General features: G+C 42.9%; 1 protein-coding gene across 1 annotated transcript in view; it reads right to left on the reverse strand.

The window, feature by feature from the left end:
• LDLRAP1 (low density lipoprotein receptor adaptor protein 1) overlaps positions 1-13076 on the reverse strand; it is a 129658-nt gene that overhangs the window by 27895 nt on the left and 88687 nt on the right. Inside the window, exons 8-9 of the transcript XR_015729450.1 lie at positions 6506-6541; positions 5718-5803 (exon numbers count right to left, since the gene is read on the reverse strand). The gene's annotated coding sequence lies outside the window, so the exon portion shown is untranslated. The remainder of the gene's footprint in view (positions 1-5717; positions 5804-6505; positions 6542-13076) is intronic.

The raw sequence follows: 13076 nt of genomic DNA on the forward strand, positions 1-13076 counted from the left end.
TCTCTTCAATGCTCGAGCACGCAGGGCTGCCAAAAGGCAGGAGTGGCTACTCAGGAGGAGGAGGTCTCCTCGAGAGTAAGGCTTGAGGATAATTGGCCACTCCCTTAGCCTATTTAAGTCACACGCCGTTAGTAAGTTTCTTGCTGGAAACAACTTGTAATTATCATCAGAGCATTTTTGGAAAAGTCTTATCATATCTTGTTTTCTGGGCTGGTTGCCAACCTTTGCCAGACGTTGGTTTATTCTTGTTACTTAATAAATTTGATAAGGACCGTTGTGTGTCAATATCCTCGGGAATCTGGAGCTGGGGCAGAACACCAGCCAGCTGGTTTTCGGGTCTCTGCTGCACATGTGGGGGCGCCCATGTGAGAGATGCACGCGCCTGCACAGGTGCACACGCAGGGGCAGCCACACACACAGGGCTCACCCGCGCATGCGCAGGGGTTGGGGTGCCCATAGGGGGCGCACGATGTGAGTGTGTGCGTGCATTGCATTATGGGTGTGCACACGTGCACACTTTGGGCACTCGGTGCCAAAAAGATTAGCCATCACTGACCTAGGGACTTGTTTCAGAGTCTGTGATCCGCATATTGAAGAGATTAGCCAAATTAAGTATTTCTAGGTGGTTAAGCTATAGGAGCCGAGGTGGCGCAGTGGTTAGAGTGTAGTACTGCAACTAGTCAGCTGACTGCTAGTTCAGCAGATCAGCGGATCAAATCTCACCGACTCAAGGTTGACTCAGTCTTCCATCCTTCCGAGGTGGGTAAAATGAGGACCCAGATTGTTGGGGGCAATATGCTATTTAGTATACTGTCTTTGGTGTAAGCCACCCAGAGTCCTCGGAGAGTGGGTGGCATAGAAATATGATTAATAAATAAAATAAATAAATAGCCTGCCTCATCTTTCCACCGCAAAATGCACAACGCTTTCCTGATCTGACTCATTTTTACAACAATCCTGAAAGGACATTTTTCTTCTCTTTCAACAGATTGGAAACGGGAGATAGGACGAACTGCTCGCAGTGAAATAGTTTCTGAGCTAAGATCTCAAGCTTGGCTTCTCCGAGCATTTTATCTACTGATTTCAAGTTGAGGAGGAAAAAAAAAGCTTTGCATGATAATCAGAAAAGAGAGAAATTAACTCGAGCAAGATTATGATGGGAGCACTTTGTCCTATTTTTAACTATCAGTACAGCTTGGTTTCCAAAGCTCTAATTATCTGGGTATTTTTACTGCTTCTGACAATTTCTAATTTTTGCACAATGCAGTGGAGCAGATTCTTAACATGAAGAAGGATGGCCCATTTAATATTCTTGATGGTTTGAAGGTTTGTTTTGCTTTAATTTCAATTCTGTTCGTACAAACCAAGAATAGGAAATCTGGGGCTTCTAAAGACCATCGAGCGTGGCTGAAATACGGTGGTCGCTATGTATCAGTCAAAGAGAAGTAAAAAGATGGCACAGATTTGCATAAAATATTCATCCATAACCTTCCATATATTGAATAAATGCTGAAATAACAGCCATATTTTAACACTGGAATGCAATACATCCTCGTTTTCATGACAAGCTAAGTATAGGGTTGACATCTGAATGGGAGCCATGGATTGAATTTTGATTGTCTTAACCAACATTTATTTAATTTATATGGCTGTCCATGTAAAGCGATCCCGAGAAGCTAGGAACAACTTCATCTCAAAGTACAAAACAGATAATCAGCAGCTGATATAAAAACAACCAACCATTTGTAACCTTTGTCAGGCAGGGATATTCTCATTAATTCATCCTTCCAATTTTCGACCATCTTCTCCTTCCGTTTTCTTTGATTTGTTCCTTTTTAATAAATGTTACCCTTTAGTCCTAATTCTGCTCACAAATTTCATCCCACTAGGTTTCAGGAATGTCTACTCAATTATATTCACCTTCCTTCATTAAGTCACCCTCGTGTAATATAAGGCAGTAAACCCTTTGTTCTATTCCTTCCTGTATTTGCATTCAGGTAGTCGCTTAGCAACCAAAGTTAGGATGCATCCCCCCCAAAAGCTACTCACAACCTGATTTCAAAGTTGCAGTGACCACACACACACACACACACAAAGACCTGATCATGCAATTCAGTGGTGGGTTTCAAAATTTTTTACTACCGGTTCTGTGGGCGTGGCTTGGTGGGTGTGGCATGGCATGGCATGGCTTGGCTTGGCGGGCGTGGCTTGGTGGGCGTGACGGGAAGGATACTGAAAAATCTCCATTCCCACCCCACTCCAGGGGAAAGTTACTGCAAAATCCCCATTTCCTCCCGATCAGCTGGAGGTTGAGAAGCAGAGAACAGAGGGGGGGCGGGGCCAGTCAGCATTTTTACTACTGGTTCTCCAAACTACTCAAAATTTCCGCTACCGGTTCTCCAGAACTGGTCAGAACCTGCTGAAACCCACCTCTGATGCAACTGTATTTTGGGCACGTGGCAACAGGCATATCTTTATGGCCATTTGCACGTAATTGTGGTTACGTAACCACAATTTTTGACATTTTGGAAGGTGGTTTCTGGTGTTTACTTCCAGTTTCTGAGAAACAACGCCCATTGGGTAAAATGGATTCACTTAACAACTGTGTGTCAGCTTTGGAAGCCATATTAGGCTGGAAGCTTCCATGCTGCCCACTTCTCCCGTGTGGGAAAGTTGGAGGGGGGGATTTAGTAGGGGGGTTGTCTTTAGACATAATATCATTCTTCCTGTCGGTCAAGGTCAGGCAGATCCTGCATCTGGAGAAGGAGTGGTGGGAGTGCTGTCTCAAGATGGGATGGATGGTGATTGGAGCATGTGATCGACTGAGGAGTGAGGGGATGGTTTTGGGGGTTTTGATTTACTGAGGGAAAACCCGGACCTCTCAGATTCGGGTTTGCCCAGATGTGCCAGTTTACCTATTCTAGTTAATAGAACTTTGAAAAATGCTTGCTTCAGAGTTTTTACTTGGAGTTGGAGGGTTTTCTGACACCATGCTGTTTACTTAAGGACTGCTGCAAAAAATGCTGAAAAATTGGCTCTGGTCACCAAATGATTTGCAACTAATTCTGGGCTCAGTTATGGTTGTAAATTGAGGACCATGTACTCATTATGGAGTGCCTCAACATTCTGCCTCTCTCTTCCAAGCCTGTTCCTCGTATTTGCCATCAGACTATTTAGGAGTGTCTCCATCTTCCCCTCACAGGATGCAGTACAAAGCTGCCCACAACACAACCTGTCTTTTCAATATAGAACTCGTGGACCCAGGCCCTATCTTGTTAGACCTCCTTCAACTTAGAAATGTATCCCATTATCGAAACACATGAACCCTACCCATCGACCCTATTTGCATAACAAATATCAGAAGTTCGACACCCCTGTGTCAGCACGTCAAGATGCATTTATCCTAGTGCTGACATGAGAAGGAGAACGCAAGTGTCTGCAACAGGACGGTTGCCTTTCACCTACTTATTTTAGCTGGAGATAATGTCCCCTAGGAGATGGATGGGAGGGGGGAAATTCTTTGAACTGGAGCAGTAGATTAGGGGTGAATGATTGGGAAGATGGCCAATGAATGCAGAGGAGTGGGGGAAGGAAGAGGAGGGATTTTGGGTCAGCACATCAGTGCTGGCTGCATGGAGTCAGTGTAAAAGTTGCCGTGCTAAATAAAATGGAAGTTTGTTTCAAAAAAGACTTTGTTTGAGATGCAACTTATTTGAAGACGACCTGAAAATCTGACACCCTGATGTAGCACACAGGGAACTATCAATTGACAAACAGCTTTTAATTTGAAACTCCCACTCTACTTTTTCTTCCCTCCCATCTTGGCAGGACCTACAAACTTTCATCAAACTCCTTTTAGATTGGATGAGTTTGGGTTGGGCGATGGGTTTTTTTTCTTCTTCTTCTTCTTCTTCTTTTAATCTGTACAATCTTTAATTTATTACTGGCTGAGAAAAGTTGGAGCAAGATAAATACATAGATCAATAAGGAGAGGATTTGCTCAGGGTCTAAGAGGCAGCATATTGGGATTCTAAAATTTCAACCCAGAAGCTTGAAAAAGGTCAAATCAAAATTGAAAGATCAATTTGTTCCACAGCCACCAACATCACTTATTCATGAGGCCGGGCTGGAGACGTTTAGTATTCATTTGAAACGTATCTTTAGACTGGAGCAGCCTATTTAAATAGTAAAATTAGCTTTTAAGACCTATTCTACACTGATACAGCACAGTCAAAATAGTATGGCTTGGTTAATTTGGCCTGTTCAGAATTCAGCACTGTTGAAAGGGAACAAGAGCGGTAGAGGAAGGTGGGGGGGGGGGAGAACAGATTCTCACTTCAAGGGAATGTTTCTGACTGCAGAGGTAATGAAATGCATTATCCCCAATAATTAAAAAAAAATTACTTTCCTCGCTTCTCCACTCCTGTTATTCAAAAAAGAAAGTGGGGTGAATGGAGTACGATAAATTGCAGAAGTAGGCTGTAATAAAATACATTACAGATAGTCCTCGACTTATGACCCCAATTTCCATTGCTAGGCAAGAAGGTTGTTAAGTGAACCGCTCCTGATTTTATGACCGTTTTTGTCAGGGTGGAAAGCGAATCACTGCAGCAATTCACATGTTTACTGAAAGCCAATCTTGGATTCCCTCACTGATTTTGCCTGTTGGAATTCGACTGGGAAGGTTGCAAATTGTGATCCCATGATCCTGGGAAATTGCCCCCATCTTAAGTACATGCTGGTTGCCAAGTAATCAGATTCTGATCACGTGACTCTGGGGTGCTGTAAGTCAGTGGTGGGTTCCTCCCGGTTCGGCCCGGTTCAGCCGAGCCGGTAGCCATGACAATATGACATCACCGAACCGGTTCTCTTTGTTCGGGAGCTGGGCCCCCCCACCCATCCCCCACGTTAGTCTTACCTTTTATTTGGCCCCGCCCCCAATCTATTCGCTGCCTCCCGAGTCCCAGCTGATCGGCTAGAAGGAAAAAAACTGTTTAAATTATTGCTGCGGGGCTTCAAAGGGCCACCCTACAGCTGAGCAGTGTTAAAAGGTAGCGTGGTGGTAGACCGGTGCCTCCAAAAACAAATGAGTAGACCGGAACACTCCAAGAACAAATGGGTAGACTGGTACAGCTCTGCAAGCAGTTAAAAGACTGGTAGACCAGTACCTCTGCTAAATCCTAAAGAATTGTCACATGACCATCAAACCACGCCCACAAAATAAGCCATGCCCACAGAACCGGTAGTAAAAAGATTTAGAACCCACCCCTGCTGTAGGTGTCGTAAGTCACTTTTTTTTTAGTGCCGCTGTAACTTTGAACAACCATTAAATGAATGGTTATAAGTTGAGGACTACTTGTATCCCCAATAATAAAAAAAATATCTTATACGGGTAATGCTTGACTTATGACAATTGAGCCCAGAATTCCTGTTGCTAAGTGAGACATTTGTTAAGTGAGTTTTGCCCTATTTTACGACCTCTCTTGACACATTTGTTAAGTGAATCACTGCAGATGCTAAGTTAGTAACATGGTTGTTAAGTGAAGATGGTTTCCCCATTGATCCAGCTCATCAGAAGGTCGCAAAAGAATATCGTATAACCCTGGGACACTGTAACCCATCATAAATATGAGCCAGTTGCCATGCATCTGAATTTTGATCACGTAGCTATGGGGGTGCTGCAAATGTTTTTCGTGCGAAAAATGATTATAACTTACTTTTTCCAGTGCCGTTGTAACTTTGAACGGTCACTAAACGAACTGTTGTAAGTCAAGGACTACCTGTAGTTTTTGCTTCTCCCTTCCTGTTACGCAAAAAGAAAGCAGGAGGGATGGAGTAGGAAAGATAAGCAGTACAGCTAGATCACAATTATTGCAAGTTCAAATAGTGCCATATTCAATTTAGCCCAACTATATCTGTAAATCATCCACTTAGTGAAATGGGCAGCGTCTAAACTTGGTAAGTAAAATGCATTGATACCAGGTTACATTTAACACAAGGCAAAATTCAATTATTGTGAGGCTAGCACACCTGCAGTTGCTGTTGGGGTTTTCAGACGCTAATTGTCACGTTTGCAAAATGGAGAGGAAAAAGTGTTACGTTCAAGGAAAGCTCAAAAAAGTATGTTCATTTTGAAGCACTACAGCAGAATACAGGAGACAGCAGATACATTTTGGATATGGGTTTATTCTCTTGCTTGCCCTTTGTTCACTTGATTTATTTTAAAGATTTATGAAATCTATCTAGAAGATAAAAATAGTGGGTTTTTTTTCATTTTGCCTTCTATAATTACTTTATGACTTTGTTCAAAAATACATGTAAGTTGTAAGTACGTTCTTTTAATCTTTGTTATATTTCATTATTAAACATACAAAGATTTAATCATTTTTATTGCCTGTGTCCATCAGGTAAAAAACCAATTACCTTATTTTCCATAGAAGTATCATTTTGAATTGTGCAAATTTGAATTTTCATGGGATTCATTATCACACTAATCGAGGCTTACCTGTAGCCCAAAAGATGTTGCCCATTTGAAATGTGCCTGTAAGGAAGACAGCAATGTGGACCTCATGAGCTATTCATTTTTCGTTTAAGCGTGCAATACATATATAACAAAACACAAGACAAATGTCAAATGCAGGCTAAACCAGAAAAAGCAGAGGTTCAGTTTTTCAATCCAGTTTTCCCCACTGATTTTGTTTGTTGTAAGCTGGCTGGGATGCAACAACCATCATACGCTGGATGCCAAACATCCAAATTTTAATCATGTAATCATGGTAATATTGCAATGATTTTAAACGTGAGAAACAGCCACAAGTAACTTTTTTTCAGTGTCAGTGAAATGTCAAACAGTTGGTAAACAAATGGACTACCTGTAGAGCAGAGGTGATATTCAGCAGGTTCTGACCAGTTCTGGAGAACCGGTAGCAGAAATTTTGAATAGTTCGGAGAACCGGTAAATAGCACCTCTGACTGGCCCCACCCCCATCTATTCTCTGCCTCCCGAGTCCCAGCTGATCGGGAGGAAATGGGGATTTTGCAGTAACCTTCCCCTGCCACGCCCACCAAGCCATACCACGCCTACCAAGCCACGCCTACAGAACCAGTAGTAAAAAAATTTGAATCCCACCACTGCTGTAGAGGATTTTCTAGACATCTATGACAAATTTCGGAACCATGGCAATGGCACTTAAACTTATATACCGCTTCACAATGCTTTACAGCCCACTCTAAGCAGTTTACAGAGTCAGCATATTGGCCCCAACGATCTGGGTCCTCAGTTTACCCACCTCGGAAGGATGGAAAGCTGAGTCAACCTTTAGCCTGTGGGACTCGAACCGCTAGCAGCTGGCAGTCAGCAGAAGTAGTCTGCACTACCACATTCTAACCACTGCACCACCACAGCTCTTTAATGTTTGTAACTTCCAACTTTACAGAGCTACTTCATTCATCCTTCATTTATTAATGGATCGTTGTTTATATTGCTCTCTCTTACAAATCTGTGATGCACCAGAAGCTCAACAGCCATCTTACTGTACAATATAAACAAGTGATGTCGATAAAAAATCATTAAGAATAGACTTTAAAATGGCCATCCTTGTTCCCCAGTGGACTTCAAAGGAAGGTTTTCGGATGCTTCTTAAAAGTCAAGAGTGGAGGTGCAAATTAATCTCCAGGGACTGCGTGTTCGATTGGATTTCAGGCTTTGTTTAATTACTGTTTAGTTTGTAATGTTTCAGGTTTTCTAGTACCAAGCAGGAAAAAGAAAATCAATCAACATTCACATTCATGTGGAAAATAAGTACAAATTTTATTTTCTCAACAGCAGTAAGTACTTTTTACAGCATACGTTTATTTAAATACAGAGGCATATTATGTATATTATGTAAGCTTTGAAAAACGGAATAGAGGAATGAATATTCACCTGCAGATGAAACTTCCTTTCAACAATTCTGAGAATGACCACAACTTCCTTTGTCTTAAGACTTACACCACACCACATTCAAAGAAATGAGATCTGAGATCAGAGGTGGGTTTCAGCAGATTCTGACCAGTTCCGAGAACCGGTAGCGGAAATTTTGAGTAGTTTGGAGAACCGGTAGTAAAAATTTTGGCTGGCCCTGCCCCCATCTATTCTCTGCCTCCCGAGTCCCAGCTGATCGGGAGGAAATGGGGATTTTGCAGTAATCTTCCCTTGGAGTGGGGTGGGAATGGAGATTTTACAGTATCCTTCTCCTGCCACGCCCACCAAGCCATGCCCATAAAACTGGTAGTATAAAAATTTGAAACCCACCACTGTCTGAGATGATAACATATGTACCACTTCAGGCTTTTTCCCAAAGCACAAGTAGTCCTTGACTTACAACCATTTGTTTAGTGACCGTTGCAGCATCCCCATGGTCCATGTGATAAAAATTCAGGCACTTGGCAACTGGCATGTATTTATGACAGTTGCAGTGTCCCAGAGTTATGTGATTATATTTTGCAGTCTTCTGTCAAAGCAAAGTCAGTGGGGAAGCCAGAGTCACTTAACCATCAGGTTACTAACTTGACAACTGCCATGATATCGCTTAACAACTGTGGCAGGAAAAGGTCCTAAAATGGGGCAAAATTCACTTAACAACTCTTGTGGAAATGTTGGGCTCACTTGTCAGTTGTATGTTAAGGACTACCTGCAAAGGAAAGGTATAGATTGGAGCTACGGTGTTTCTGCTAGACATTTCCCTTCAGGAATTACTTGTTAGCATGGCCACTATACGGCAGTAATATTCCTCACGCCTCACACTCTGATTGTCTTCATTGAGGCCAACTCAGCCTGCTTGGGTGTGACAGACAAACATCAATTTGGGGCATGAAATTACAGCTAGCTTTGCTCAGAAGAAGATGCAGTTTAAGCAGGGGTCTCCAACCTTGGCAACTTTAAGCCTGGTGGACTTCAACTCCCAGAATTCCCCAGCCAGCGAGTTGAAGTCCGCCAGGCTTAAAGTTGCCAAGGTTGGAGACCCCTGGCTTAGAGACAATGGAGATGCTTTAAATGTCATCCAGAACAGAAATGCCTTCGAAGTTCTTTCAGGAGGCAAAAAATTAGATTTTTGCAATGCAGCCTTAACCATCACGTGGAGGCAGGGCCGGATTTTCCTATAGGCTAACTAGGCTTCAGCCTAGGGCCTCAAGATCAAGAGGGGCCTACATTCAAATTATTAGCAAAATTAAAATTACACTTTCACTATAGGTGAAAGGGCCTCATAAGTGGAATAGCCTAGGGCCTTTTTTCATCTAAATCCGGCCCTGCGTGGAGGTTAAGGCTGCATTGCAAAAATCTAATTTTTTGCCTCCTGAAAGAACTTCGAAGGCATCTCCTCTGAGTTTTCCTAGATTAGTGCTTCTCAGCCTTAGCCACTTTCAGATGTGTTGAAGTCCACATACGTCTGAAAGTTGGCAAGATTGGAAAAAAAAGTATTCTCCATCCATCTCTAAGGGGCAACATTCCAAATTGCGTGGTTTCCGGTTCAATTATCTGCCAGCCCCTGAGCAGAAACTTTGGATTCAAGAATGTACTATTTACAGACCTATTAAAAGTGCATTGATGTCCCTTCAGGAAGGAACATTAGCATTTCAAAAGCCAATTATGGCTTAGTATATTTCCCACAAGGTCACCAATATGAGAAACTGTGATTATCCCGTTATCCAGAAATCACTGTTAAATGTAATCTTTTAATAGCAGTAATCCTGGTTTTCCCATTATTTGCTTTTCTAAATCCAGAATATAAAACGAGAAATTAGGTGGGAGAACACCTTTTCACAGGGTTGCAGGTCAGCGAGAGAGGGAAGAAAAACATATGCAAGCATAGTTAATATTTCTTTTACACTTTAAAGCCAAAAAACCCTTCTGTGCGCTTCCAAAATCCAGATTGACATCTTTCAGGGTTAAATACTTGGGCACAACCCAATTAATTAAGGCAAAATGAAAAAAGGGCTTAAGAAGATAAAGAAACACAGGGACCGCTGTCACCTAAAAAGTATCTACATTTTCTGAGATTTTCCCCGATAGTAAATAGGGGGGGAAAAAATTGCTCATCAGCCCTGCCAGCATGAGTGGTGACACTGATCATTTTGCTGCAGTTCTGGAAAAGTTCATTTTTTTAGGAAGGTTATCTAACAGCTGCTTTATATTCCTTTGGAAAGAAATACAAGTAGTCCTTGATTTATGGCCACCATTGGGGCAAGCCAGAATTTTTGTTGCTAAGCAAGGCAATTGTTAAGTGAGCTGTGCCTTATTTTATGACATTTTTGTCACAGTTGTTAAGCGGATCCCTGAAGTTGTAAAGTAAATCATGTGGTCGTTAAACAAATCTGGTTTCCCTCCCACCGACTGCTTGTTGGAAGCCACCTGGGAAGCTGCCACTGTCTGTTGCAGTCCGCCAGCAGCCTGCAGAGCTGGCAGTGGAGTCGGACAGTGAGGAGGCTAGGGAGGAACATGGGCCAGTCCTGGAGTCTGGGGAAGGCCCGGACAAGAACTCTGCATTGGAGGCAGAGATGGGGCCAGGGCCATCTGGGAGTGATGCGTGGACTCCAGAGCCCCCAGAGTCGGACAATAGAGAGGCAGAGGAACAGGAGGAGCCTGTTCCTAATGCATGCGTGCGCAGAGCTGCCAGAAGGCAAGAGCAGCTAAAGCAAAAGGGACGACTCAGGAGTAAAGCAAGAAGATGATTGGCCCCTCCCATAAGGCTTAAAAGAAAAACAAAGGCACTTGGGGCCTTTTAGCAGGAAAGCAACGTTGCTAACTCTGTTTCCAGTTGGCATCTCTTGTTTGTTTCTGAACTTCGTGGGGCTTTGCCAAGTAAGGCCTTTGGTCAAAGAAGATAAAGGTTGGTGATTATCCCGAAGGATGTCTTCCGAAGGACTTGTTTTGCAACTAATTGGGACTCAGCTGGGAATGAACGTAATTCTCCTCTGTTACAATAAAATAGGTTTGTTTGGGACTAATTCTGTCTTGTAATGACTCAGTAAGCCTAGGTCACAACACTGTCATAAACACAAGCCCGGTTTTGATCAGGTGACCGTGGGGATGCTGCAATGATCATTAAGTGTAAAGACCGATCATAAGTCGCAACTTCAAACAGTCACTAAACAAATGGTCACATGTTGAGGACTACCTGCTTTATTTTCGCTCAGTTTTGCTTCTTTTTGTCCCATTTCCAAAATGCCAAGTGTGCCGGCTACGATCTCAACTTGGTGGTGGAAGAAACAAAGACAAAATCCTGCTTTTGAAAACTTGGAATGGCAGTAGGTTCTTTTCCATAGCTGTCCCTTATCGCAACTGCCCCCCCCCAGCTCCTCTCTCTCAAACATACAAATTCTCTCTTGTGTTTCTGCCTTTCACAGCATCACACAACTGCCTTCCATTCTCTCCACCACCAACCTCCTGGATCAGACCATCCATTCAGGTATGAGGTGAAAAGCAATTCCGCAAAATACTTCCAGTTCGTCGAAGGTGCGCTCATCTCTCTCTCTCTATATATATATATAAATATATATATATTTAATTAATTAAAATGCAAATCTGCTTATAAAATGTAATCGCATCTTTATAAAAAAGGACACAAAAGGGAAATCATTGTCACTTTTGCAAGGCTGCAGAGTAGCAGCCTTGTATCCGAATGCCACTTCCTTCCTCCAATTTCTCAACACTTGGAAAATTAGTGTGTCATGATAAATGGCTAACTCGAAAGCATCTTCCCATCATGTACATGTTTAACTACCACTTGTTCAACAACCTTTTGAACTTATGATCATGCTGAATAAATGGTAGAAATGACCAGTCCAGAGGTGGGTTTCAGCAGGTTCTGACCAGTTCTGGAGAGCCGGTAGAGGAAATTGTGAGTAGTTCGGAGAACCGGTAGTAAAAATTCCGACCGGCCCCACCCCCATCTATTCTCTGCCTCCCAAGCCCCAGCTGATCGGGAGGAAATGGGGATTTTGCAGTAACCTTCCCCTGGATTGGGGAGGGAATGGAGATTTTACAGTATCCTTCCCAGTGGTGGGTTGCCCCCAGTTCGCACCGGTGCTATAGAACTGGTAGTAAAACCGGCAGGAGGCTCCACCCACCGACCCTGACATCATCAAAATGCTTCTCTGCATGCGCAGAAGAGCGCAAGCATGCGGTCCTGCTGCGAACCGGTAGTAAATGTAAGTAGAACCCATCCCTGATCCTTCTCCTTCCATGCCCAAGCCACACCCACCAAGCCATGCCACGCCCATCAAGCCACACCCACAGAACCAGTAGTAAAAAAATTTGAAACCCACCACTGTACCAGTTCTCATACTTATGTCGGTCTCAGTGTTGCATTTGCTTAACAACAGCGACCAGAAGTGCTGGAATTTCCATCGCTAAGTGACAAGGTCACTTGGTGTGACACTTTATAAACACCATCACTTAACAACAGAAATACCAGCCCCAATTACCATTACTAAGTATGGACTACCTGTATATTAAGAAAGAATTTCTTTAAAACTATTTCATTGTGTAACTCATGTGCCTAGGGTCTAATATAGGATTTCCCAACCTTTGCCATTTCCAGGTATATGGACTTCAACTCCCAGAATTCCACAGCCAGCATAGATATTGCTGAGAATCCTGGGAGTTGATGTCCATTCATCTTCAATTTACCAAAGTTGAGAAACACTGGTTCTAAAACTTCAGCTGAATATAAGCCTATGATTTAAGTGAAAACGCAACCAGGGTAAACACCATGCTCTGAATTTTGTTTTAGTTCAACTCACAGTCAGTTGAAAACTGTGTGCCATTAGCTGGCAAGAGGATTCAGACCAGATTCCAAGGAATGTAGAAGAGGGGCAATGAGTGCCTTATGAAAGCATGCTGAGGTTTGACAGACTCCTTGAAGACATGACAGGATAGCCAATGCGCTTCCAGTGATTTCTTAAAGGAGAAGAAGGAATTACTCCCTTAGAAAAAACCCCGCTGATAATCATAAGAACCGAGTCCTTGGTATCATAAATTCTACTAAGATAAAAGTTCCCCCAGTCACTTTGGTGGGAAGGTAACAGTATTCCAT

Source organism: Pantherophis guttatus, chromosome 10 (genome assembly GCF_059756535.1).
Source record: "Pantherophis guttatus breed Tessera chromosome 10, ASM5975653v1, whole genome shotgun sequence".
In the NCBI taxonomy this organism is placed as follows: Eukaryota; Metazoa; Chordata; class Lepidosauria; order Squamata; family Colubridae; genus Pantherophis; species Pantherophis guttatus.